Here is a 27,941-nt window from a genome sequence, read left to right as displayed (position 1 = left end):
CAATTTATCGATGCACGAGCATTAAATTTTCGCAATAGTTGCAAGAAAATATAGTAACGGTGATCGTAATGAAGAAGAATAGCAACGGATATTAAACTTACCGGTAACAGCTAGAAAACTAATTTTCATTTTCTACCTAGAACTATATGTTTCGATTATGGTAAAAAAATGAAAATAGTTAAGGACCGAGCGGTAGCTGGAACTAAAAATTTCTCTCAGTGTATCTAAAATTTTATCTTCATTTCCTGCAATCGAGTAACGTATAAATTTGAGAAAGCCAGAAGAAAAAAGATCAGTTCACCATTTTCGAAATGTTCCTGATAGAAAAAAATCTGAAATATCGGCATACAAAAGAGTGTGAAACGCTGCGGAAATAACGATGCACACTATTCGCTAATCTTATCGGCGGTATTCTATTCCTCTGCTTACCATTTTCCCAAAGGTCCGTGCCGCAGGTCACGGCATCCCCGGCGTCCCCGGAGTCCCCAAATCCCAAAATCCCGGAATCCGGGATCCCGCGGCATTCCTGCTGTTTCTTTTAACCCTCTCCGATCCGTTGGATTGCCCTCTCGCAAAACAGCCCCCTCAATTCCCAAGGCCGATAAAAAGCAAGGCCATTTGTTAGCGCGCGGTGTCCTGAAAATTTCATTGCCGTATAGTCGAACGTCCTTGATTTAGTGGAGAGCGAACGATGTGAACTCTGTGTCTCTAGATGTAGAAACTCACTTTCGCTAAGCCGATACAACTTCACCCAGTTTTTGGTTTTTTTTTTTTTTTTTTATGTCACGAATTATTTTCAACCAGACCTATCGTGCCAAAAACCGTGAGTCCGGAATCAACAATTTACTATCGTGAATCCGCGATAGTTGAAAATTGAGCTCAAACTGAGCGATGTTTCAGAATGTCGATTATCAGCATTTCTCTTAATTACGTTTTTTATTCCGCAGCTATTAAGCGATTCAAGTCAAACTCTGAACTGTCTAACTCGCGATTCGATGCCATGTCCCATTTCCATGTCTATCCATTCCCTGAATTTACGCGAGAAAACCTGTATCGGTGAAAATAAAATTGAATGAAATAGTGAAGAATTGCTTGAAGATGATGCTTGGAAAAACGGAGAACAGATTAAGTAAACGATAAGTGTACAGGCTTCGTGATAAAGCGTGCTACCCACTTTCATTAGACCCCGTATAAATTTTATCGAAAGGTCACGTGTTGATCTTTCAATATAATAGTATGATGTTCAAGAAGTAAATGCATCGATTTTTCATTTGCAGTTAACCCATAGCGGTGAAGGTCGATCATCGTTTAGAGAGCGTCGCGACGTTTACATGTATACATATACGTAGCGTAAAATTTAGTATGGAAAAGGACTCTCTCTCTCTCTCTCTTCTCTCTCTCTCTCTGAAGCCCTTGAGGCAAGCGTTGTAAGAGCTTATTATAACCTGAAAGGAGTAAAAGCTTTTGTGTAAGAAAAGGTTGAAAAATTTGCTCACCCAAGTAAATTTACCGGCCCTCAAAACCGTGGACCAACCCGAAGCTGTCGTAATTGGCTTCTTCTAACTCCACCGAGAGGGTGAGTCATGTGTTATATCTACGCGGACTCAGCGATTCACAAAATTGTACAATTCGTTCCTTCGCTCTTCGGCCGGATACGTAGGTGGATAAAAAAAGACATGCTACGCGTCACTTCAGTTTACGGTAGAATATGTTTTTTCATCCGATTTTTGGTCGATCAGGGTCTGTTGAAATCTCGACGTACCGCAGTGTGCGTGTATTTTATTTATTTATTTATTTTTTTCCAACACACATTCTCTGCGATGTCTGAACGTATTTTACTAAAAAAAGTATCTCTCGATTCAGAGGGGTTTCGAATCCTCTTCACGCCTCCACCGAATTTCAATATCGGGGTAAATCAATCCTCATGTAATGAAAATCACCCTGTCATCCGTGATAAATTATTATAAGACTCTTTTTGAGACATTTCTTATATCAAACAAATACGTTCTTACTCTCAAATTCTTTTTAGTAGTAATACAAGGTCGGTTCTCGATACAGATTCCTGTACCAACATATTACCGACAGTTCCAATGTCGGTACAATAATCTCTATCCGGAATCGACCTTTTATTATGAGACTGAAGCTGGCAAACAGAATTAGCAGCCAAACGATCTAATGTTCGTTCGAATAAGGTACTGTGCGAGATAGCCAATGTATGTAAACCTACAAAGCTTATTGTCACCTCGAAACGGTCATCAGTTGTTGCCGTCAGGTGTACTTCATAAGTGTTTCTTGCCCCAGTCGTCCGGCAGGGCTTCACCGGACTGGTTGCTTGTGCTCGTGCAAAATCAAATTATATATATACGTATATCAATAGTCTATTAATATTGGTGATCTCTCTTCAAAACACGAGAAGCATCGACACCTAAGCCCAAGTACGTGTTCTGTTATAGTTTCTAAATTTATTCTTGTTTTTTGTTAATTTGCTAAGCCCAATTTTATGCATTTTTCGTACTTCATAATTACATCGACTCAAAGTAGTAAAATCTGATAAAACTTGAAGCGAAGAGAATCAGAACTCATTTAAAAGTAACAAGCTCACAATATTACCGGTTGAACACGAGGGTTAAAAAATAATACGCACTTGCATAATTTTGTTGCGTACTGTCTAGCATCAAAGTTTGAACATCGAGAAGAACATTACAGGCATCGAGTGCCGCCAAAGTTTCGTCAATGGAAGTGGTTGGGTACAGGATGAAACTTGTCAACTTTGAGTGGATGTAATGAAAGCTATCATTCGACGCACATCACTTGTTTACGTATGCAAAATATGCGCATATATACCTTGCCCGTATACACTTTTGCGTGTATTTACACCCTGGAATTTCCCCATACATGAAACTTGTTCAATTAGAAGTACGCGAGCTAACAAGTACAACGGTGTAGGTAGTGGAGAGAGTTGCCGGCCAATCGAGTTGAGAGCTTGCAAGTTTCATGCAGGTTCGAAAATTCAACGCATTAAAATACGGCCACAAGTACTTGGGTTCGCCCTCGATTGGAACTCGGAATTGGCAAAACTTTACCGTTGAATTTACACCAGTCGTACCTTTCGAATTTGATTAGAAATCGTGAGTTTCTTTGAATTCTTTAAGATAAATTCACATCGTATTGTTAACGCCGATGAATTGATTACGTTCATTTCGTCTTCGAAGTCTTGTGAAGTATCAGAAATCGGCAAAATCTTCAGAACACTGTCACTTGTCAATACTTTGCCAATAGTCCTCATAATTCTTTAAATCATCTGCATCTTCTTCAAGACTCTCAAGATCCTGTTAAATTTTTCGAAACATCTGAGATCCTATCACAGCTACTGAAATTCACCAATACTGTTTAAGGCCTTTAGTATCCGGTAAAATTTAATTTGGTCTTTTGGAATATCTTCAATCACGTGCAACTTCTCTTAGTAGTAAGATTCGAAAACTGTACTGCAAATGTAGAATTAGTTCCACCGAGGACCCCATTTTATGCGCAGCTAACTTTTATTCCTGACATGAGAGGCGTGATTTCTCAGAAAATAGTATATTATACGACTTTTTTGGACATGGTATGCGTAAGATAATTCGATTTTAAACACTGTTATCTGCTAGTGCGCAAAATTGAATTTTACACATTGTATCGAAAAGTACAATTTTACGCACTAATAAGCGTGCGTAAAAATGAATTTTACGCACACTGTATCAAAAACAGCGCGTTACATAACGGTCTATATTTCGAAGCACGAGGCGTTTCTCAGTGACCGGAGTGTGACGATCATCTGTGATCTAAAAAACAGCCTCTCGTGCAAAACTACACTACAGCCGTCCTTGTAGTACGGTTAAGTGTTCGTAAAATCCGGCGAACACACCGGCACGAATTCAGATCCACCGATGTCACCACGCACCCCTTTATGTCAGGCTATTTTTGTACTTTTCCTCTTATCTATTTCTCGCCAGCTGTTTGTTTCATATCTAACCCAAATTCACGATCTCACCTACAAATACGTATAGAAGCTATGCATGTAGGTGTACACACACACACAGACACATATATATATATATGCGATGCGTTTTGGCAGGGGGCTTTGGAATGACGCGAGACACGCAGAACCATAAATGACATGAGAAGTTGAAGAAGTGGGGCCGTTTATTCTTTTCCAAAATCAAAGAGGTTAAAATCGGTGAAATTCTTCTACTCGAATCTAGCTGGCTAGAAAAAAATATCTACTCATTTTATCATCGTATAAACACGTATATAAGTCGTTTGGATAATAGTATAAGTAACTGAAAAGTTTGGAAATTAAAACAAGTGAGTGTTCAAATTAGTGACTTTTTCCAACTGATGAGTTTTAATTGATGATATATTTTTTTAATCCTCGGTGGTAGAATTTGAAATACAGTATTTTTCTGTTCTTTTTACTTCCGAATGTAGAGTTTTGTGTCTGAACATTGAAATATGCTGTTATGACTGACTCGTTTTTAAAGATACAAAGCTGGGTATGATTGGGACACTTACCCAAGTTACGGATGTTTTCATTTCTTCGATATACTTAAGAAGTTTAGTGTATAATTAAGACAGAATCGACGAAAATGATTATCAGAAATTAACATTCCTATGCGATGATTACTAAAAGCTAGTTGAACAGTTTTATAAATTTCCGAAAAGCGGTGCTCGTCCGTAAGATATTTGTTTCCAGTCCAAACCTGAACCATCGGCTATCATTGCGGTGATCCTTACTTATTTGAAGTCTCCCGAAGTCAGCGATGTGAGTATTACGGTTTGACAAAGGTCAAAGAATCAGCAAAAGTCAGATAAAGGATATAAGAGTGATGTCCGTCGGGATGAGCTCGGCCTGACCGAAACAGAATCGGATAGTTGGGTGAATTATACTTTTAGCCAAAAGAATTTGAGAGCAGCTCGAGGATAAAATTCCTGAAAATTATATAGTCGCAGGGAGTAGGATATTGCACGGAGTGAGGGTAGCTCTGCGGGAAAAGCTGACCCCCGAAAGCTCGAAGCCCGGGAGTCCCGGAATGCGGATCGTGGTCCGCCCGACGAGTCTCTCCTCGAGCGGAATGAAATTCAGAAATTTGACGAAGCCCGAAGGAATAACCAACCCCTGCAGCTGGTGGCCGCCCGGATTTTCTCGACGTAGAAGACGAAAGAAGGCGAGGCGAGGCGAGGCGACCCCTCCCAGCTATATAAAATATATCTCGCGTGCCGGTGGAATCCAAACAGCACATTTGTGCAATGGGATGTGCAACCAAGACGACAAACGTTCACCGCACACCAAGCGCATGACTTTATGGCGTTCCTATCTGCACTCTACTAAGATGCGTTCCATTTATGAAATTGCATGAATAAATACCGCATTGATTCCGGCACTCATATAAACCCGGAGGGACGATCTCTGCGGGGTGTGTATACACCGGGTATTCAATTTCCAAGGATAGAAAGTTCCGCGCGATTTTCCAGGACGTTTGTGTAAGATCTTTAAGCGAGTGCGATTCTCCGCACCTCGCGTCCGAGTTTCTTTTGCACTTCGTTGCATTCATCCTCGTCCGTATTAAATCCGATTGCCTTCAAACGAAACCGTGATTCAACGTAGAGCCGATTTGTGCGATGCTTATACGCTCGGTGTGTGGCTTCCGAGTGGTGGCAGACCTGATTTGGGTGTACGGGCCGCGTAGGATGAGATCCTGAGAGTACTTCTAAGGGTTCTTCTGGGTAGTGTGCCGTGTAATTCGGCTCGAAAACATCACCGTGTCAGATGCAACCTCCTACTTAATTGCTCCAAGTGGTACCCGCTGCGTTAATTCGGTGTACAAAGTAAATCTGCCCTTGAGGTTTCACCGCGTAGCTTGAGGTTCCGGTTTTGCGCCGACCACGTTTCGTCGAAAAAAACCAGCCAGAGCTTGATTTACTTACGTCAATATTATCGGTGGAGAAAGAGAAGAAATAAAGAGGAAAAAAAAAAAAAATAAAAAAATACCGTTGAAGAAGAAAAAGAAGTAGGAAGAAGAAAAAACGAAGGAAAAGAAGAAGGTTAATTCAATCGTCGCTCTTCTTCGACCAAAAGCTAGTTTGCGACGAGGAGTTAAGTCTTGCCGAGGTCTGATTTAATCGCCAACTCCTCAATCAGATAAACCCCACGCGGCTCAACCTAACTGCATCAATTCCAAAACACCGCTTCACCGCGAAGTGTCTGACGGTTCTACCTGCTACACCTGCTTGAAACCAGGTCAATCTAATCCTGAACCGTTTGTCATGATCTTCGACAAGCAGTTATTCACTCACCGACAACCGATTGCTCCCTCGTTAACGATGTTTTACGGCTTGAAAACCTTTTACAACAGAATTGAACTTTTTACTACTCAGAGAGTTTCCTGGCTGATAACTTTTTAAAAACGAAACAGATATTTACTAATGTTATGAATGTAAGTTGTACAATCAAAACTCTAATATTCTTTATCAGAACTTTCTTTTTGTTCGCAACAGACCGACGCTTTTAAACTTCCAAAAAATTTTCAAGCCCTTAAGTCATTCGGATAGTAAAAAAAATCGGCTATTCTTCTCTATGCTATATATTATTCTTCAGTACCGATGATTTTCGAACTGAAATGTGCCGTGTAAGAAGGATGATCGTTCATTCGTATCCTTGATAAATTTTCCTTTCAAATGATCTGGAAAATGATACAACCAAACTATACATCTAAAACTTTCCCAATTTCCGATGTTCATTCCAGATCTCACGACAAAATAATATTTGTTTTTGCTTCTAAATATGTGTTACATGATACATGTTTATTCATTGAACGATATTTTCATTACTTCCAACTGACATCGACGCATCGACGAATACCCAAAAAAAAAAAAAACCCCTCGCGGTTCAATAGCTAACTAGAAAACATTAAAAATGATTGAACTAATTTTTCGAAAAGGGGGAAAGAAACGGCGACGTGTGTAACCGATGGCAAAGGGATTGGAAGCGAAAAAAAAAAAAAAAAAAAAAAAATATTCGTCTGCGTAAGAGCTCTTCGGGGTAGTTGGCGTGGCCGTATTCTCGGGGGTTTCGGGGAGGTTGGCTTCATTATTTCACTTAATGGTGCGTTTAATATCAACCGGTCGCATCGTCGCGCCGCCGTGAATGGCGCTATTTGTATGACTAAATTGGTCGGGCGTTGCTATGGGGGAAGTAGGTATCGGGACGATGGTGGAACCTTGTTGTTACCAGCAATACCCACTACCCCGTGGCGGTGGTGGTGGTGGCTCGTGGTTACGCCGAAGGTTTCCCGCCCTCCCTATCCCAGCCCCGCTAATAGTATTCCCGACGAAGTAGGGTGTCCCATGCAAACCGGTTACGCATCCTTACCAAATCTACGATTCCTCGCCACCGCCTGCCCTTCGTCGAGCCTTCGTTATTCCCTTCGCTCGGTCTCGCTTTCTCCTAGTTCTCTCTTCTCGTCGCTGTTGTAAATATACGTTGAAACCTTGGAAAATAAATTAGAAAAAGATTTTACGTTATAGAATGTGAGATTTGCGAATGTGAAATTTAATTTTGCCACATGAATTCATTCATCCGTTCGATCATTCGCTCACAAAAGTACACAAATTATCGATCAGTGGGTGAAACAGATTAAAATTATGAATATAAATCGTCTTTCTTTCGTTAAAATTTTTTAACGAACTTTTCTTTATTCATGTTCTAATAGTTTCTCACTTTAATTTACATTCGTTTCGTCGTAGCTTTGTCGATTTACCGTCTCGAATTGTTTTGTTAACAATTATTCACTCATCTTTAATTACCAGCAGAGCAGATCAATCGATGTTATCAATAACGGCGACAGGTTGGTTGAAGCGTGTATCCACGTAATTATATTGTTGAAGATAGCTCGAACAGTTTATGTTTTATACATCTCTGATTTGATTACGTGTACCGGAATCTTCAGATTAGTAAGCAATCTTATTCGTTAGCAAAGTGGAATTCTTCAAAAAAAAATAAAATAAGATAAAATAAAATAAACACATTAGGAAAAGCAATTTTACACGTGATGCTCTGACGATGGTTTCGCAGTGAGAAAGCGTTTCCGAAATGAAAGGTGTACATTTACGAAGGCGGACACCACGTGATTTACAAGTAGGGTGAATTTCAACTGAGCAGTTGCTTTGGTTTGAGGCGGGGTTATTTAAATCGTTACACTGTCGATAGTTTCTTAAGGATGGAATTATTAGAAATCTTATCGATTTTCTCAAACTACTCTTTATCCTTCTAAAAATTTCACTGAAAACAACTCCGTTGTCCGAAAAATCTTGCCTGATTTTGTCTCGAAAATTAAGATACAGAACATGTAATTAGCTTGTTCTAATAAAAATTCTCTCCGACTGTACGTACGATTGATTTCAATGAACGTAGAAAATTTTGAGATTTACAGATTACATATAAAATTCCGAATACCTTTAACTCACCTTCTGCTCACCGTCTTCTGAACTCGATTAAATAAATTTTTTTTTATTCACAATTTCGCCCCCTTGTTCGAAATTTTCTAACGATAATCTCTGTAATAAAGTAATATTTAATAAATCACCTTTAAATTTTGCCAGGAACCTCAACCATTCCTCGACAAGGTATTTCCATTTCTTAACAGGACTTGAAAAAAAAAAAAAAAAAAACAAACAGACAAACAAAAACCGAATGTTCCGCGCGATTCGTGCAATTCTTCAAAGAAGTTTAAAAAATTTCACACATTCACGGAGACGATTCAAATCTTCCCGATTCCGAAGAGAGAAGATGTGCAACATTCCGAGGCTGCAGTCGATCGAAAAACGATTCAAATTTTTATACGAGTAAAAGTTCCTTCAGATCGACTGTAAAGAAGCATCGTTGATCTCGATCCTTTGAACCTGGGACCTTTTGTCAACGTCTGGTTTGGCTCGCGATCGAATCAAGCCCCGCAGAGTGAACCCCCCGTGTGTTCCGTGTTCCGAGGGAATTAGGGTTGCGCACATAGCGACAGACAGCCTGTAAATAATAGCACATACGTCGCACTTTTGACGACGCCCCCGCCCGCAACATGTATACGCGATCATACCACGCGTACGTGGTGAATTATTCTCCCTCGAATAATCCGCAACACTGTACCGCCATTAATAATCACCATAAATATTCATCCGCTTCGTGATTCACGAGCTTCACCGCCATTTATTTATTTCTGGTTTTTGTTGTTTTTCTTTCACCCTCCTGCCATTAAATTCTACCGCAAATTCAGCCGCTCCGTAACCCTACATAATACATCTGCAACGACTGGGGTAGGGTAAAAAATTTCTCTTTCATTTTGCATCGGATCGCAGTAACTCCCGGGAAGTAGCTTTTTGCGATAAGGAAATTTTCATAAAATGACGGAAATTCGAATTTTTTTTCATCAAAAATTGTCATCATCCGTTTCGTGAATTGAATTTTACAATTTTTTTTTACTATCACCAGGGGCAGAAAATATTTTGCACCAATTTTGTTGAGTTTTTTTATTTCATCTGTCTGTGATATTCAAAACCATAGAATTCGTTAGGCTCTTGAAAAAAAATATTTTGTATGAAGAAACAAAAATTGCAAACGTATAATTGAAAAATTATTTAATGGATGTGGTGACTCGTGATTCGAAAAGGAATACACAATTCAGTTTGTAATACGTCTGACCCAAGAATGACACGTGCTGTTTTGTCTGTTTTATTTCGACTCAACAAGATTTGCAAAATATTCTGTGACAGTGAAAATGAAAAAATGAAAGTAAAAAAAAAAACGTGAAACAATTGTTCGCGTAGAAAATTCTTTTTTTCCTTCAATCACATTCAAAAAGGAGTTTTACGCGTAGTCATACTTCAAAATAACCAAAAATCTCTGGACTAGAAGAAAAAAAAATAAAAATATATTTACCCACTGCGAAATTCCACAAAATAAAAATTGTACGGCAATGAAAGAATGAAAGCTATTAAAAATAGATTTTCCTTCTTTTTTTTTCTGTTCAGACGGTATAAAAATCCCAACCTACCAAATCACCATACTCACAGTGTAAAGTGCAAATGCTTAAAATTCAAACCAAACAGAACGCCAGGAAGTATTTTGAATAAGTTATTCCTGTGACAGAAGCCTAATTACGAATTAGCCAGTATGTCTGATTTTTAACTTTTCCCGAGGAGGAATTTAAGAATAATAATCTCATTTTGCCATTGCACTTGCTGCCCCCCTCCAAGTTTTGTTTTTTGACTTCACCGTAATCGAGATTTATCTTATCAACAGAGATAATCCCAGCGCCAAATTTGCACAGGGGTAAACAAATTAAGATCCATCATCGCGATCGTTTCACTGTATCGTTACACGGTTCTCCGTGTAAAGTATATCCGTCACCACGTTCCGGAGATGTATGTAATACGTATATGTTATTTATAAACAAGGCAATATCAGGGATAAGATAATAGGTTTCCATTGTAGGCACGTATGGTAATTAGGTGTGAATACAGGGAGCGGGTAACCGCTGTCGATTCGGGCCAACTATCTCGATCGGGAGAGGGAAAGACGTTACTTGGGTAAAACAATGCGAGAGGTGGCGATGTAGCCAGAAGGGGTAATGCGATCCGGGCCGAGGTTACAATGCGACATTCAGTGCCTCCTATTCCAGGGGCGGAAGACACACTTGGGTGAACTAATATTTGTAGACGGTCCGTGAGCGCCGTTAACCTCGCGCAATTATCACGTCGGCAACAAACGATAAACATAATTTTCCTTTAATTAGAATTTCGGTGCAGTCAACAGTTCGCGTTAATTCACACCCAACTGCAAACGGATGATGGATCTTGGCGTGAAAATGGAATAAAATTATCTAAGAGAACTTGTGTATTCGAAGTAAGGAATGACGGAATAATTTTGAACCTGCATTGACGAATTAGATGGTAAAATATTATATCAGGACATGTATTGCGGTATAAAGGGACGATAATTACAGAGAGAAATTGAACGAGAAATTGGGCTGTGAAAAAGGCGAACGAGTTGGAGAAGATGAAATTTTTTTTTGTTTCAAATTTCTAGTTTATTTTAACATCGTTTGTTTTTTTCCATTGCTGTCATAATCTTCTTCGATTCTCGGAGAATTTAGCAAGCCTGCTTCTACTCATTCCTGTCTTCACCCCGTCCTTTGAGGACCGTAAGGACGATCCTTTGAAGGAGTAAAATAACGTTAGTGCATCAGCAATTTGAAACTTGAGATCTGGAAGAGAAACTAAACTCGCGGAGCGTGTTCAATGCCTATATAACATGTCCGTCTGCAGGCTCGGGAGGTTGGTAAATATTTGATATTTAATTTGTCTAAAAGTTGGAAAAGTTGGCGCGGGAAGGGGTGAAAATAAAAAGGGCTGATTTTGTCGCGTGATAAATCTGTGATTTCGAGATGGACGAGAAAAACTGTGGTAAGAAAAGGATGAGGAGAAGAACGAAAATAAAAAAAAAAAAAAGCAAACTGCGAGTTCCGGGCGAGTGAATCCTCCCACTGCAGTCGGTTGTCCAGGACGTTGCCCGTTCTTCGAAATCCGTGCCCCACGCACAAAGGCGCTAACCATAACGTTGGCCACATAAATCAGTGACCCATCGACACCGCGATCCTTGATCCAAGACCATTTTCGCGAGTCGGAGATACTCGAAAGGATGAAGAGAAGAGAAATTGGTTCTCGACGTGATCCTTTCCATTCCAGAAGCCCTAAGTCAGCCTCAAAGACGCCGTGAGTTCGGAATCCTTCGCCACGGAATCCCCAAGACAAGAGTGAAAACTCCTTGGCTCTTGGGCAAAGGAGGGTTAAAAAAAAAAAAAAAAAAAAAAAAAAAGAAGAAAAAAGGAACGAGAAGTCGAAGACGAACTGCCTCGCGGGAAAGGGTGAGATGAAAACTACCCGACATTCGAAAAGCGGTTCGACGATGCTGATTGAGGTCACTCTAAAAAATTTCGCTTCTTCCTGACACCCGGAATATATTGCAGCTGGGAAAGTAGGCTTGTTTTTCACAACCTTGGCTACCGTAATTATCACTTCGCGATTGATCGACAAAGGAGTTACAAGAGACGTGTATTGGTCAAAACAATGAATTTTCAGATTCGAAAATTACTGACTAGATGGAAGTTCGATCAGGTATCGATGTGAATTCTTTAGGCCTTCTTCGTATCCTCATTATTCACTAAAGAACTGTAATCTGTCTCAAATGCGTTGTGTATTGGATCCAGAGAGATTTGAATCGGCACACCATATGTTTCTATTCATTCTTTCCATCGTCAAAATTGAAAAAAAAAACCCATTGCATGATGCGAAAGTCAATCGTTCTATTTTTTCGAACGTGTGTCTGCGAATTCGTATTCTTTCTGTTTGTTTGTGTTTGAACTGTAATACTGTCTCAGTCGATCCAATCTGGAATTCATGATTTCTTTTCTATCCATTTCTATTCTATTCGTTTGTACAATCCTTTTACCTGGAATGAAGATAAATGTGTCTCGAACGATTCAATTTCTATCCATCCGCTTCTGTTTGAGCACCGCAGCGATTCGAATTGATGCAAATTCTTGAATAGCATTAGCAGTTTTTTTTTTTTTCTAACCTAATTTAGTCTGTCTTAAAATTCCGAAGATTCTCGCAGTTCTTTTTTACCACCGCAGGGTAATTCCAAGTCATTGTTCAGCCGAATACTCGCCAAATTTCATGTGGATCAAATCTAAAAATTTCAACCTACCAACGACACCTAATTTTATAACTCCACAAAAATCATCGCGATAATCCGATCAGTTATCGAACGATAAGATAATTGAAAGGACAATTTCCTCGTCTGGGTCAGCGTAATGTTTTCAGAAAAATTTGCAAAGTATATGTATATGCAGGTCACGTCTGCCATTATCAGGAGTGTAGCGAGTGCGCGAGTTTGGTATCGGGGTAGGTCGATGAAATCGAGACGATCTCGGGGCGGGAGGGTGAAATAAATCAGGTTCGAGTCCGCGAAAACGTTGAAGGCGTCCAAACATTCCGCCGCAGATCGAACAAACCACCGGCCATTATACTCCGCGGTGCCTTTATTCGTCGCACAATCCGCGGCCGGAGCTTTGTCCGGAATTGATAGATGGTACCCACCGTTCTGCGGAGCGGGAGTGAAAATTGGGGATGGCGGAGGTGAATCAAGCCGGAGTCTGAACGTCGTCCAACCGTGATCCTGAACCTGGTGAAAAGTCTGCTTTCGATTTCACGCCACGCCAAACTTATCCACGATTTCGATTTCGATTACTATCTCGAAAATCTCTCTCTGCCTGTTTATTCTTTACAACGCCCTTCACGCCTCCGTAGAATTTTAATCTCAAGGTGAATCAATCCTCGCGTAACGAAGATCACCCTAACGTCCGTTACAAATTATCGCAATACTATCTTTGTGACGTTTTTTACTTCAAGGAAAGACGTTCGTACTCTCAAATTTATTTGAGTAGCGATGCAAGGCCGGTTATGGTTCTACAGATTCCTACACCGACGGCTTACCGACACTCAAAATTTCGGTACAATGAATCCAAAACCGGCCTTGTATCGCTACTTCCGTGCGTTTGGTGTTCTTGAAGGCTTTCGTCGTTGAAGTTAGAGCTTACACGGCGATTCGATGATATTTCTTGTGCGTCATTGTGTGCGCGCGCTCGTGTGTGAGACTATGTATTTATATATATGGAAGCTGAGTTCCGCGACTGAAACTGCGTGTGAAAAGGCTGCTGGCCGGTGTGGAAGAAGTTTATTAAATTTATAAGGTTATCCCGATCGGTCGAAAGTTAAGTCGGGCCGAGGAAAAGGTGGAAAGTACGTTTTGTGGTTTCAAAATCACCGTTCCAGGCTCCGGCGGAAGGGATTCCTCAAAGTGAAGTGATTGACTTTCAGAAGTTAGCGAGACCCTTCGGGGTCACACACCTTAATGCTAAACTTTTGCAGCCGCGGGAGGGGAAAAAGGTGGAATTCTATAACCGGGCACGTATCGGGAACACGTTCCACTTTCGAATCTCATTTCACGTTTCGAAGAAGCGAGAAAAAGAAAAGGAGAAAATATCGGAGGAAAAAAGAGCGAGGAAATATCCCGTCAGGTCACATCCAATCTGTAAAAACTTGACACAACTCGTCTCGTATACTCGCGGGTACTTTTCACTTGGACTAATTCGTGTAGGTTGGTTGGACATAATTGAGAGTTTGAATGAAAGACGAAACGGGAGCTAACGAGGAAATTTGAAGCAAAGAGTTTTTTTTCGGCTTTGCCCGAGCAATTTAAATCAGTGGATTACCGACCACGTTCTGACCAATGGGCAAAATCGTTATAACGCCGACCGCGGCAATTCATCTACGGATGCAAATACTTTCTGCGAATTAACAAATCCGTGCGACGGCACGTGAGCAAGCGGATTTCACGAGCCAGTGAGGCGTTTTATTTAATTCCGGATTGATTAAAAATATCACAATGCGTCCGCGGTACGACGGGCGAATCGTTAAATCAGTTGAAAAGGATTCCGGAAAACACTTGAAGCGGTGCGCGGAGTCGCTGATACGCGTGCGTACTTCGTATGAGGTTTATTTGTTTACTTTATTTTATTTTCTTTATTTTTCCACACGATTTTACAGAGCCTCTTGCCGTTTTCTCTGCGAGCTTTGCTGGATTTTTTTTTTTTCAGCTCATCATCGCGATACGGCCTCCGGATGATTCGCGGCATATTAAAAGTGTCGGCGGAGTTAAAAACGGGCGGGCAGGAAGATATCGGAAAAGAGTATATAACTTGGAATATCTAGGTGGAACCCTGTAAGGGAAATTTAAAGCCACTTCGCTGCCTCCGAGGTGTCGCCGTATATTTTAAATTTTATCACCGCTGGCTAAAACGTACGACCCCCATCTTCGAGCTGGGTTTGAAAAATAGATCCCACCCTGATACTCGTGCTTAGGTTATAGACGTACAGGATTGGTATGTATGGCTGTTGAGGTGAGCCAGCTTCAGCCGAGGATCAAAAGTAAAGGGATTACAGAGAGAATTGAATATGCGAACAATGTTGAATGTTTGATCAAAGTTTAAAAAGAAACAACTCGTGTGCTCTGCACTGAGAAAAATTTCATTTGTTGTAGTAATAAGAAAAATTCAGTGAAACAGGTATCGTTAAAAAAAACTATTCGAATATTGTTGGAATTACGAAAAACGAGGTACGCTTAACCATTTTGCGCTATCGTCGATCCTTTTTTGGTTATTGCAACGGAAAATCAGTTTCTGAGGTTTACTCTACTTTTTTAGTTAATCAAGGCTTTAACGTCAATTTATTCTTGCACGAGCATTAAGTTTTCGCAACAGTTGCAAGAAAATATAGCAACAGTGATCGTAACGAGAAAGAATAGCAGGCGGATACCAGACTTTCCGGTAACAGCTATAAAACTAATTTTCATTTTGTACCTAGAACTATATTTTTTTGATTGTGGTAAAATATGAAAATAGTCAAGGACTGAGCGGTAACCGGAACTAAAAATTTCTCTCAGTGTAAAAATCACTTAACCACGAGTGCGGGGTGACCTATTTATCTACTCTGACAATGAGTATAGCAGCGTTGTAAAAAAAAAAGAGAACTAAATTCTAAGGGAAAAATGAGAAATAAGATTTCTCACTGTATAGCAAAGAACTTCAATAAATCTCAATTGCAGGAAATCGTATTGATTTTCAAAAGTATGTATCTCAACTTGACGGTACAAAAATCTAATCACAAATCAGGAAAATCGGTTAATTCCTTTGGCAGGAAAGAAAGTTTGAATAAAGTTTCGTAAAATTTCTTGGACGAAGGAGGACAAATTTCGAATCATTAAAATACCCGAAAACTATTCAAGTTCCACTCGATTAGTCGAAGTGATTTGGATACTTTTACCAACACGGTGTATACCTGAAGTGCTTCGCTTTTTCTGGAACTCGTTGAAAACCCGTTAAGGTGACTAGCGTGAAAAAATATTCGATTTGACTTCCAGAATATCTGATTTCCAGTTACGGAACCTGGTGAGCATCAGAGCCGTGTCCTTGGCAGAAAGCTTTCAGCCTTTGCCCTCAAAGTTGAATCCGGTAAAGCGTCGATTTGCACATACCGCGTGAAGCGTCGGCTCTTGGCATGGCAACGGTGAATTCTGGGGGTAAAAAATTAAGTTACTTAGACCTTTCCAGTTGATCGCTGGCTCCGTTAAAAGCTCAAGAAGGGTTTCAACGTTGTATAATATCACTGCGCAGCCGAGGAATCTCTTTGGTTTTCAAAAGCCGTTTGGTGCTTGACTGCCTCCGGGCAAACGGCGCGTGTTAAATTGTAAATTGGATCTACCATTCCGGTGCGGGAAACATGGAACACGTTCCGAGTGTGAAATATCGTCGAAGAGTCGAGGAATAGGACGAAAGAGAGAAAGGAAAGAGTCGCGAAAAAGAAGCAGAAGAAGAAGAAAAGGGAGAATTCTTTTCCGTAATAACGAAAAGAGGAAACCTCCTGTCCTGCGGAAAAAATTCCCTTGCTTTGATGTTTCCGCTCAAGCGAGAGCCGCTGACGTTTGGAGAGGGACCGAGTCGATCCCCCCCCCCCCCTCCTTCTAAATTATCAACCTATCAAGTATCACCATTTAGGGTCTCATTATACCTCGGCTCCGATTACAACGTTATGAGGTTAATGAAGGGCTCCAGTCGCCTTCGATCCTGCAGGGATTTTCGTCTTGCAAACCTTCGCAAGAGCTTCGGGAAGACGAACGCTGGCTCGCCTTTGAATATCTAACGATGTTTGCATGCTTGCAAGCAATTAATGAAGACAAACGCCCCTCCGTGTATCAATATTTCACGAGGACCCACTTGAGTCATTAAAATTTTTTGGCCTCGGCATTTCGAGACCCTGTTTAACTATATGTATACCCTGCACAAAGATTCGCATTCGTATGGCGAAACTGAAAAAGAAGATTGAAAAGTCCGTTCAGCTGTTCTCGTATATGGAAAGAGTTTTGCCGTTTTAAGAAAATTATTGACGAATTTCCGAAACTATGGAATTAACTACCTTCGGTATAGATGTGACGTTACATGGAAACCACTTGATTGGTGGCCATCTTTTTCAAAATATCCTTTATCATAGTAACTAATAATCAGTGCATTTTAAGAACTGAACAGCCAAGCAATTGAATCGTGAGCAATTGAATCCATCGATGGAATACTTCATTGTCATCTATCGATTCGTAACTATTACCATTCACCAGTCCTGAATCAAATGTCTATAGAGAATAGAAACCAAAGCTTTTGGATAGTTCGTAACTTTATAGTGTCCTAGCTTTCATCTTAATAACCAGTGTCGTTTTTCCAATCAAAAGGTCCAATCCTACTGTAATCGGCGTCTAAACAGGCTAATTTTCGGGATTTTATTTCGGAAAAACTGCTAACGCAATACCATTAATTTTTATACATACATGTTGTTATGTTCATTTTAAGGAGCGTCTGTAAAGATTTTCATCAAAAAATATTCAAATTTTCAATGTTGGTATCCATGATTTCACAAAGATATTGTTCGATCTGAAATTAAACGAAAAATATATCCGTGAAGTGAGGAAGCTTATTTTCTTTTTTCGTCTTAGGTTACGAGTAAAAATTCCTCAACTTTTTCGTAATTCTTAAAGCAATAATGCGTGTTATTATTATTAATATATGTTTCAAAAAGAAAAATAACGTACTGACAAAATCGTCCGTCACTTCATAGTTAATATCATGTAGGTACTGAATATATATACATATATGTTTTTTTTGTTGGTTTCAAATCAAACATATTTGCGGAATCATGCAAACCCATCGATCACACATCAGCCGATGATGCGACGAAGAATAACGAGTGATAATTTCAATATTGCTTTATGAAAATTTCTCCACACGTTCCTTAAGATGTACATAATCACATGTGAAATAATTGATAATATCGGATTAGCAGTTTTGCCGAAATATTTTTTCCAATAGTTAGCCTGTTTGGCTGCACTGCCCCTTAAAGGGCTGCACGATTCCCCATTTGCCAATTCTTCGTTGGCAATGAAAGAGACGAGGCGGAATATACCGGATTTTCAAATTATTGAATCGAAGGGATCGGAAGACTGGAAGGACGACCTGTGTTCAACCTCGCAACGCGAATGGGAAGAAGAGCCTGGTTGTAGCTCCGTGTTTGCAGAGTCCTTAGTATCCCTAATGAGCTCGACCAACCCCCCAACGATAATTGAACCGCTTATTTGGAAAAAGGGTACGTAGCTTTGCAGTCTGGGACTGTGTCTACACATTAGACGAGAGACTCGGCTCTTCAACAAATTGGGCACAGCGAGTCGGGATTCGAGGGTTAGCGATACTCCTTTTTCTTCTCTCTTTGTTTACCTTACACCGAAGCGAGTTTAAAAATCGTTACCAGATGCCTGCGTCTTACCCTGATTCCGAAAGGAGTTATCAGAGGCCAAGATATTCTTCGTTGTTTAAAATTTCATCTACCTATGTTTCGTTCTTCATTTTTCAGTGTAATTCGTATCGCCGTGGCGTCCTTTCGTCACATGCCTGCATCGTCATTAATTCAACTCGTACGCCGGACCGGAGCTGAACAAAACCACCAGAGCACCGTTATCCTCAGAGGTTGAATATCCAATGGCACGTCCGATCTTAAGGAGATTACACCACGGCATGGCCAGCCAGGGACTACTTTCATCAATATTAGAAGCATGGATGAAAGTAATTAACTTCAGCCTTGGACTGAGCCAATGTCATCGTCCTTCCTCTAAAACTTATCAACCGGTTTCCAAGCCCTTCACAGCTCTTGATATTACATGTAATATTCACAACTACGAACCCGAGGATAACTCGTTTGTTTCGGTGGAAGAGAAACTAGATCCAATTTCACCCATCTACGTCTTTTCTTAACCTACCCTGGGCTGTTTTATATTTTTTTAAGTGATTCGTGCCGGCAATGTCTTCCGTAGGTGGAGAAAATTGCTTCTACCTATCGAATTGTGTTCTCCAAAGTTACGTCGAGCGTGGTAAACATGACTTTACAATTATCGGCGATCCCCTGAACTTTGGAACAACGGACTGGTGTTGAGCACATACTCCTGGATAATGGCGAGTGAGTGACGCGTTATTAGATACCCCTTGGTAGTCGAATTATGTGATTTAATCTACCAAAGGATTTCATTTATATGACAGGAATTAAGCTGGTGGTTGTAATGAGAGAATGGCTCGCTGATACATCGTGAAATGATTTCGGAATTTTCAACATCGATGAAATCTTTAAACGAAATGCTTACTACAACGCAACGTAATAAAATCGGAATGGTACGACATATTGCCGATAGTTCTATTATTCCATTCTTTATCGGAAGATGAAAGAGAAGTAAAATTTTTACTCATACCCTTCTTCAACATATCGAGACATAATTTAGTCATTAAGTTTTTGTTTTTATTACTCGTTTCAATCTCGTAACAGAACGTAAAAAAACATCTTCTGATTCTCACTATTTAGCTAATTTTCGGCACCGCTTACAGTGAGAACACCTTAAAAACTTGGAAATTCGAGATGTCGAATCCGATTTGACTAACCAAAATCGAAAAAATTTGAAAAATGTATTCTCACGGAAATTTGAACTGTTTGAATTTTTATTGCAAACTCGAGCTGCCATATTAAATTCCAACTTAATTTACAGTCATATATCTGTAATACATGGCTTTTGTAAAAATGAGAAGCAATTCATTCTATTCTGATGCTGTCTACCGTCTCAGATTCTCATTTTTAACAAAAACTTGGGTCCATGGTCCGAAAAAGCCTGAAGCTTGATAATCCTTTCACTGAGAATACATTATTCACTTATCAGGCACAAATTACATTCTTTATTCGAGAATGCTGAAACCCAACGATAGAAAAGTTCATACAAATCGTACATGTAAAATATATTACAAGAAATCATTTCACCCGAAGATTCATGTACGAGTATAGAACATTATATTTCAATTCTTAAAGAATTGTTATTCAGCTTTACAATATACAGAAATTCTACAATGAAGGTGGAATGGATGAAAAAAAAACCATATAGCACCAACAAATAACTATACATTCATAAGAAATGTAGAAACCAGTATTTAAAATATATGAAACCTTTGCAAGATTTGAAAAAATTCCTGATTTAAGCTGACGTTATATTGATCAGGTAATTTTACGAAAAAAAAGATGTATTTCAACTCTAGTCAAAAATGTGTTTACAATGGTACAACTTTTATAAACGAAGCTTAATGATTCATTGGAAAATACATGATTTGTCCGTAAATTGAGGTAGAATATTTCTGATTCGATTGCAGTTTTTTTTTTTTTTTTTTTTTTTTTGAGTAAAAGTACTTGGTACCATATTTAAGCTTCGTTCCGTGATTCAGACACACTGTTTTCTGACTGGAACCTCCGTGTAAAATTTCATATTTGGGATACGTACAACCCGAGCTTTTGTGCCTTGAATCCATAATCGGAATTCTTCGTTTCAATGCGGAGATTCCATTTTTGTACGTAAATAACAATGTTCTATTTATTTCGATTTTAGTTTCACATACGTTGACTGCTGTTTGTCTTCCAATATTACCGGATGGCTGGAATAGACTTAGTTACCACCTTTTCTGTGCCGAGAACTAGTTACAACGGTCGTGATAATTGGGAGATTGGAAAAAAAAAATGTGGTAAGAGCCACCTTGGTGGCAGTGCCTTACCAGTTATATGTGTTCCATCCTTGTCTAGGGGAGTGCTAAACGTCTCTCCTTTCATACTACACGATATCAGTGGCGCCGTGGAAATGTTATATAGGAACCGAATGTCTGGTCTGCCGCTTGCGAGAAACTCAAGCGTCACTTACGGGGTGAATTACTGGAAAATAGCTGTTTTGGAAAAAAACAATTACGATGAACGATGTTGGTAGTGAAATTGTTTATTTCTTTGCCGGATTAAAAACTTATTTTTCGAAGAATTAGTGATCGAAAAATAAAAGATTAGATTTCGCGATATTTTCTACTTTTTACACCCGTGTTTACTGCGTCGACTGTTTAATTCTTTTCCGATTTATCGAACCTGCGTTGGTATTCATGACGTGATATCGAATAGCTTTTTGCACACGTTCTTGAGAAATTAATTTTTCAAGTTTTCCATTCGGATATGGATTGACGAGCTTTTCCATCAACAAATTCAGCACTTTATTACCATGTCAATCGAATGAACGAACCAATTTTATATACGTGTCCCACTTCTTGACGTTTGTGAAAGCACACGAATACCACGGGTTACCTTGATTTATCGTTAAATATTCTTTTGAAACAGCTCGCCAGCTCGAATAGAAATAAATTGGCGTGTACGAAAATAAAAACGGAGTGTTATCAGGTCGGCAATTGATTTTCATATCGTGGTCAATTATAAGTCACTCAATGGAATACAAACAGCAGAGTCTGGGTTTACTTGAACGATTTGAATAGATTTCATATTTATGTACATTCAAAATGCGATTGAAAGGCGCTGAAGAAGCGAAACCCCTCTTGGATCGAGCCCGCGATATTCTCAACGAGTAAATTTCGATCCTCGAAGCATTAGTGAGTGGTAATTAAATTAACAAATTCTGGGTCACCGATAAACCCGGATAAAGATGAGAAAAAAAAGAAATAACGAAAACTCTGCGTAAACAAATCGCAAGAGTTGAACAGACGATTTTTTTAAACCGGATAAAAGTAAAATTTCAATTCGAGAGGAGCTTTTACTAATCCTGGATCTATAAACCTACCTCTCCATAATTCACGTGACCACACAAAAATAAATTTTTATTTCTGGTTGCTATAGTTTCCCGGATTATTACTATTTTTTGTGAAAACAAAAAATTCGTTTTGTGAGCTTAACTAGAAGATCTAGGATATGGTAGTGCTGTTTTAGATTACGGCCACTTGAGCTTTATTAATTCCAACTATTGCGTTACTTTGATGTTGGTGAAAACAATAGATTTATTTTGAAGGCCGATTAAACTAGAAGTAAGTGGTTGACTGAAGAAATAAATTCACTGTCTCGATAACAAGATAATATTGCATTGACACTAAACATATACTTTGACCACATTTTCTCTTGATTCAAACAATATTTAACCAGTTATAGTCCAGAAATTTTTAGTTCCGTTTACCGCTCAGTCCTCAACTATTTTCATTTTTTGCCACAATCGAAAAAGTGTAGTTCTAGGTAGAAAATGAAAATTAGTTTTCTAGCTATTACCGGAAAGTCTGGTATCCGTTGCTATTCTTTCTCGTTACGATCACTGTTGCTATTTTTTCTTGCAACTGTTGAGAAAATTTAATGCTCGTGCAACAGTAAATTGACGTTAAAGCCTTGTTTAACTAAAAAAGTAGAGTAAACCTCAGAAACTGATTTTCCGTTGCAATAACCAAAAAAGGATCGACGATAGCGCAAAATGGTTAGGCGTACCTCGTTTTTCCCAATTCCAACATTATTCAAACAGTTTTTCTAACGATACCTGTTTTACTGAATTTTTCCAGTTACTGTAACAAATGAAATTTTTCTCAATGTATAAAAAACTGAGTTATTTTTCGCGAAACAGGTCCTCCGAAATTAAAATATCGCGTATGCATCCTCAGATACGGAGGACTTGGGCACGCGGAGACATTGAAGGGCAGAGGAGGACGAGGCCTCGACTCACCCTTGAGAAGGGTGTGAATAAGTACGTCTCGAGGACGTCTATAGTGCCTCAACAACCGGTATGTTACACACACCGTGTTCAAGAGAGCAGGAAGATACGCAGATAGACGAGATCGAGTCATCTGCAAATGATGCGGCTTATCCTAACCAGCGGAGCTCTTCTCGCCAACGATGTGAGACCTGAAATTACAGGCAACCGTTATCGTTATCATTGTCAAATATAAGTTCTTGATATCTGAGCGAAGAGCGAGGAGAACTTGAGCGTAATTGCAAAAAGTCTGCAAACTATGAAACGGGAGTGAAACTTTTTTTACTCTCTTTTCAGCTGTTTCAAGTCTGATCATTTGTGCAACCATTGAAATACTAAAAGCGATACTCTCGGAAACAAAGATGTTCCAGCTACCTTGTAAAGGCGATGAACTTTCATCGTATTCAGTTCACTGAGTAGTTCCTGGTCAATGTGATATTCTCCACGTTTTTTAGTAAAACATTTTCGAATCTTAACATAATTCGTATTCAACTCTTTGAGTCACACGTTATTGCGTGGAATCAACTTTCATAACAAGATAGTATTTTATGATTTTTAGGGCCGCTGATTAAAAATCTGGTGCCACATTTTGAAAATTTAAAATCGTAGATTTGATTGAATTTGGTCGAATACGGTCGGAAAACTGTATTCAGGGGTTTTCGGGGTCACTGGTTGGATTCGCCGTATTGAATTTTCAAAATTTTATTTCAGATTCGTAATCAGTGACACTAAAAACTCCTGTACAGAGTTTTTTTCTCTGGATTCGATCGAATTTCGAAATTTTCGTCCACCACATTAGATCGACTCTTTCAGAATATTTAAAATCCGATTTCAGATTGGCATTCGGCGACCCCAAAAACAGATATATTATGCGAAACATGTATATTTGTGGACGAGTAACTTTCTCGGAAATGAATCAATCGTTCAATTCTCACGATTTTTTTCACACAATTTATTTTTAACAATAACAATTCACATTATATCGCAATTATTACTCTCGAGTATTCAAAACCTATTAGTAAAGTAGCAAAGAAATATGTTTTCAAATTTCTCCAAATATACCAAAAATGGATATAAAATCGGTGGTATGTATTACTAACTACCACTGTGACTCAAAGGGTTAATAAGTACAAAGTTTTTGTCATCCTGAAACAAGATACATTCTACATAATGTCTAGACAAAACGCATTTCACCTATAATTCTTTTTTATTAGTATTCGTATTGTTACGTTAATGATGTCATCGTTGACATTATTCAAAACAGAAATATTTCTTACCCTTTTGATAAGCTACCAGTTACATGTCATATCGTTAATCACAAAATGCCCATTACCAGGTTCATGTTACCATCACTGTTGATGACGATATTCAAACTGTATTAAATTTTATGGGTACACAGCCGTTTATTGCTGTATTGATGTGTTCGTAATTTTTATCGTTAACAGTCTGTTAATGAAGTCTTGCTTGAACCTAATGATTTGTCCAATAAATTTTATTGAGACGGCGCGACTGATCGATGTGGAATAATAGCGGAGCGGAGAGAATTACGAACATCAGGCACGGCAGGAAGCTGTGACGTCATTTATTTTGTTAGCTCAGGACCGAAATGTGAGACATTCGGGATGCTGGATTGATTCCCGAAAACACGTGTCGCAATATCGACGTTTCCTCGTAACTTTCACCAATTTTATAGTCCCAATTTTAGAGTGAAATTTATAGGCTGCTTGTTAGTTGTAATTATTCGAAGAATCAAAGTTTAAAATACCTTTCAAGGAACGGTCTCTGGACTTTAAATCGTTGGACACCAAAGATTAGAAGCCATTATTCGATAAATTGTTTTTACGAAAGTGTTTTACACGCGTTGTATACTTTGATATTATTTATTTTGAATCGTTGAATTACAAATAAACGAATAAACACTTTGCGCTCGCACCGAGCCTGAAAGATTGTATGTATAATATAAGATTGAATGTATCGGTTCAATCTCCTCCGTCGAACTGCGTGGTTTATATCAGTGAGCAAAATCTTTTGAACTGATTCAGAATCGCTGAAACTTTTTGAATCAATTGAAGCCCTTTGAGTAAAATCGCATGAAATTTTCAGAATGTTCGAGGAAATCATCGAGATAGCTTTGCTTTTAAAACCTCGTGAAATCGTTTTAAAACAAATCGTTCGACACCTTCCTAAATCTTATAACGTAAATTATGTAAAAACTTTGAAAATCAGAGATTTTCAAAATCGGACCGTTGAATTTTATAAGTGTGCAAAATTCAGATTATTTCCAAGTTGTTTCGAAAAAAAAAAAAACTTTGTAAAGGGATAGTAATTATTAGGGTTAAAAAATGCAATTACGATGAAATTCAACGCAAAATTTTTCTAGCATAATTGAAGAAACGATTTCACGAGAGCGATATTGGATGTCTGGTAATAGGTAAAGGATCGGGTATACATACATTATAAAATGGACAGTGGAAATAATGTCTTGGCAGTACGGCGCAATTTCCATTTACACTTTATCGCGAAGGATGCGAGAGTTTTTATGGAGGTGATCTCGAGAAAACATCTGGGACCCCTAGCATAGTGGACGTATCCGTATAGATATCGACAAGGATTCTTATACAACCTCCGTTTAATCTCACGGCGTTTGGACAAGTTTTTTTTATGCAGGATGCAGGATGCTGGTAGAAAATTCACATTGTGGAAATGTGCTAAGCATAATAAGGATATGGAGATACAAGCGATGCCGGATCGGGCTTTTTTCGGATTCGATTTTCAGTCTGAATCGCTCGGTCGTTTGACGAAAATACGAATAAAAGGTTTTAGTTGAAAGAAAAAAAGTGAAAATAAGGGAATAACTTTGCTTTTAGCTACACTAGGGAAGATTTTCAGGTGTTAAGCCCTGGAAACCTGGACTACCGGAGTGTTTAATGACGCCTGTAAGTTATCCCCGAGAGGAGAGAGTACCAAGAGAGAAAGAAAGATGGAGAAACGGTTGAGTGCGAAAAAGGGGCGGAGGAAAAAGGAAAAGACACTCGGTCGCTCCCACACAAATTACTTACAGAAGCACAGAGCTTCGTGAAGTATCACTTAGGGTTTAGTTCTCAATCTCCAAGGAAGGTTGTGCGCCCGGTACTCTCTCTCTCTCCCTCTCTCTCGTTCTCTTTCGGGGGATAAATTTTCTAACCTGGGGGTTAAGCTAAGCCTTCTCGGGGTCGTAAGTTTCCACAATTCGCTCCGGCGTTCGCGAATTGCTTGGAAAGATTCGAAACCCCCCCCCCTCCCCTTAGCCCGCCAGTCACCCTCACCTTTGCAACGAGATAATTTATCAATTTGGCGAGAGGTTCAAACGATTGACTGTGAAACTGAAGAAAAAAGTAAGCCAGGATCGAGGCAGGAATAAAAAAAAAAAAAAAAAAAGGAGAGAAAAAACGCGGTCAAAGAGATGCTGACGAATCTTTTGCTCCTGCTGAGAACCGTTACGTGGTCAGTTGAATTCTCCGAGGATTCGTGAGGCTGCAGGGGCAAATCGAAGGAGTCGGAGATACGGGGGTTGGAAAATGAGGAAAACGGACTCAAGGGGGAGGGGAAACGCTCGGGATGAAGAAAAAAACGAGCAAAGAAGTACGCCTCGCGTTTGAAGATAGGCAGGGCTTACCTGTTGTTGTGCCAATAATATCGAACTTTGAAAATCCCCGCGGGGGATCGACAGACGCACGTGACGCGCGGTTTGAATATGAGCTGTATATATATATGTATGTATATGATAACATATGTATGGGTAAAAACGTTAGCAAATACTCGGTAGGTATATGGACAACTGATCGCGAGCCTTCGGAACGATACTCGATACTTCTTCGACTATGTTGTCAACTTCTTTCTTTCTTTTTTTCCCTCCAACCCTCGCCATCCATTTTTCAAATATACGAAAATGATGGACACTTCGATTCTGCGTAAAAATTTCTACAACGCAACACCGTGACGGTTGTACCAAATGAAACAAGTCACGCTGAGAGAAATTTTTAGTTCTGGTTACCACTCAGTTCTTAACTGTTTTCATTTTTTACCAGAATCGAAAAATATAGTTCTAGATAGAAAATGAAAATTAGTTTCTCTAGCTGTTACCGGAAAGTTTAGTATCCGTTGCTGTTCTTTCTCATTACGATCACCGTTACTAGATTTTCTTGCAACTGTTGAGAAAATTTAACGCTTGCGCAACGATAAATTGACGTTAAAGCATTGTTTAACCAAAAAAAAGTAGAGTAAAAAAAAGGATCGACAATAGCGCAAAATGTTTAGGCGTACCTCGTTTTTCCTAATTCCAACAATATTCAAACAGTTTTTTTAACGATACCTGTTTTACTGAATTAAAATACAGAACTTTTTCTCAGTGCAATAGTTTTCGTCAAATTTTACAAGCATCGTCTTGATACGAGTGGTTGGAAATTCGTAAGTTGTGTAAGTCACCTCGAGTCAATTTTTCATGACAAAGAAAGCTGGACCATGAACCTTTACGGTTTTGACAAGCTGAAAAAACTAATAACGTTGAAAAAAATGATGTCGTTGAAACATTCGGAACACATTCCGAGGTACAGAAAAATGTTCACCGCAGTTGGCAGAGCGCGTAGTGACATACTTTTCCCTAAAAGGTATAACAAAAGTCTTCGAAGCGTGTACCTACCGCAGTGGTTTGTTCAGCCGAGTTGGAATACCTGACACGTCTCGCCTACCATTCTACCTACGTCTTCTTTGCCACCCCTGTTATATCACGCACACGTGTGTATGCGAAATGCCAGGGCATTGTACCGCCCGTACCTTACGTTTGATCTGAGATAAAATTTGGCTGTATTTTTTTCCTCCCGCATCTCGTTATCCTGTCACTTTCGCACCCCCAAAGAAATTACAACGAATTTCAAGGGTAGTAATGGCGCCTCGTATTTGCCGATTGTTATTGTCGACTGCGCCAAAATCGTGGCTGGGAGTATTTTCATACGTTGATGTCTGGCGTCTTGTTCGAGATTCATATCTTTCTCTTTACTCTTCGACTTTGATTCCATTTTTCTCTTTCCACCAGGAGTGGTGAAAGTTTGACGCTGTTTACTACATATGTATATGTACGTGTTTT

At 39.3% G+C, this 27,941-nt stretch overlaps 1 non-coding gene across 1 annotated transcript; it reads right to left on the bottom strand.

Moving 5' to 3' along the window:
* Window positions 1-20,778: 20,778 nt before the first annotated feature.
* Window positions 20,779-20,881, bottom strand: LOC124184103. Its single transcript, XR_006871131.1, has one exon. It is a non-coding gene; the product is annotated as a U6atac minor spliceosomal RNA (small nuclear RNA).
* Window positions 20,882-27,941: the final 7,060 nt, after the last annotated feature.

Source organism: Neodiprion fabricii, chromosome 5, assembly GCF_021155785.1.
Source record: "Neodiprion fabricii isolate iyNeoFabr1 chromosome 5, iyNeoFabr1.1, whole genome shotgun sequence".
NCBI classification, from domain to species: domain Eukaryota; kingdom Metazoa; phylum Arthropoda; class Insecta; order Hymenoptera; family Diprionidae; genus Neodiprion; species Neodiprion fabricii.
Note: the sequence above shows the minus strand (reverse complement) of the source record. Positions and strands in the feature narration are given on the sequence as shown.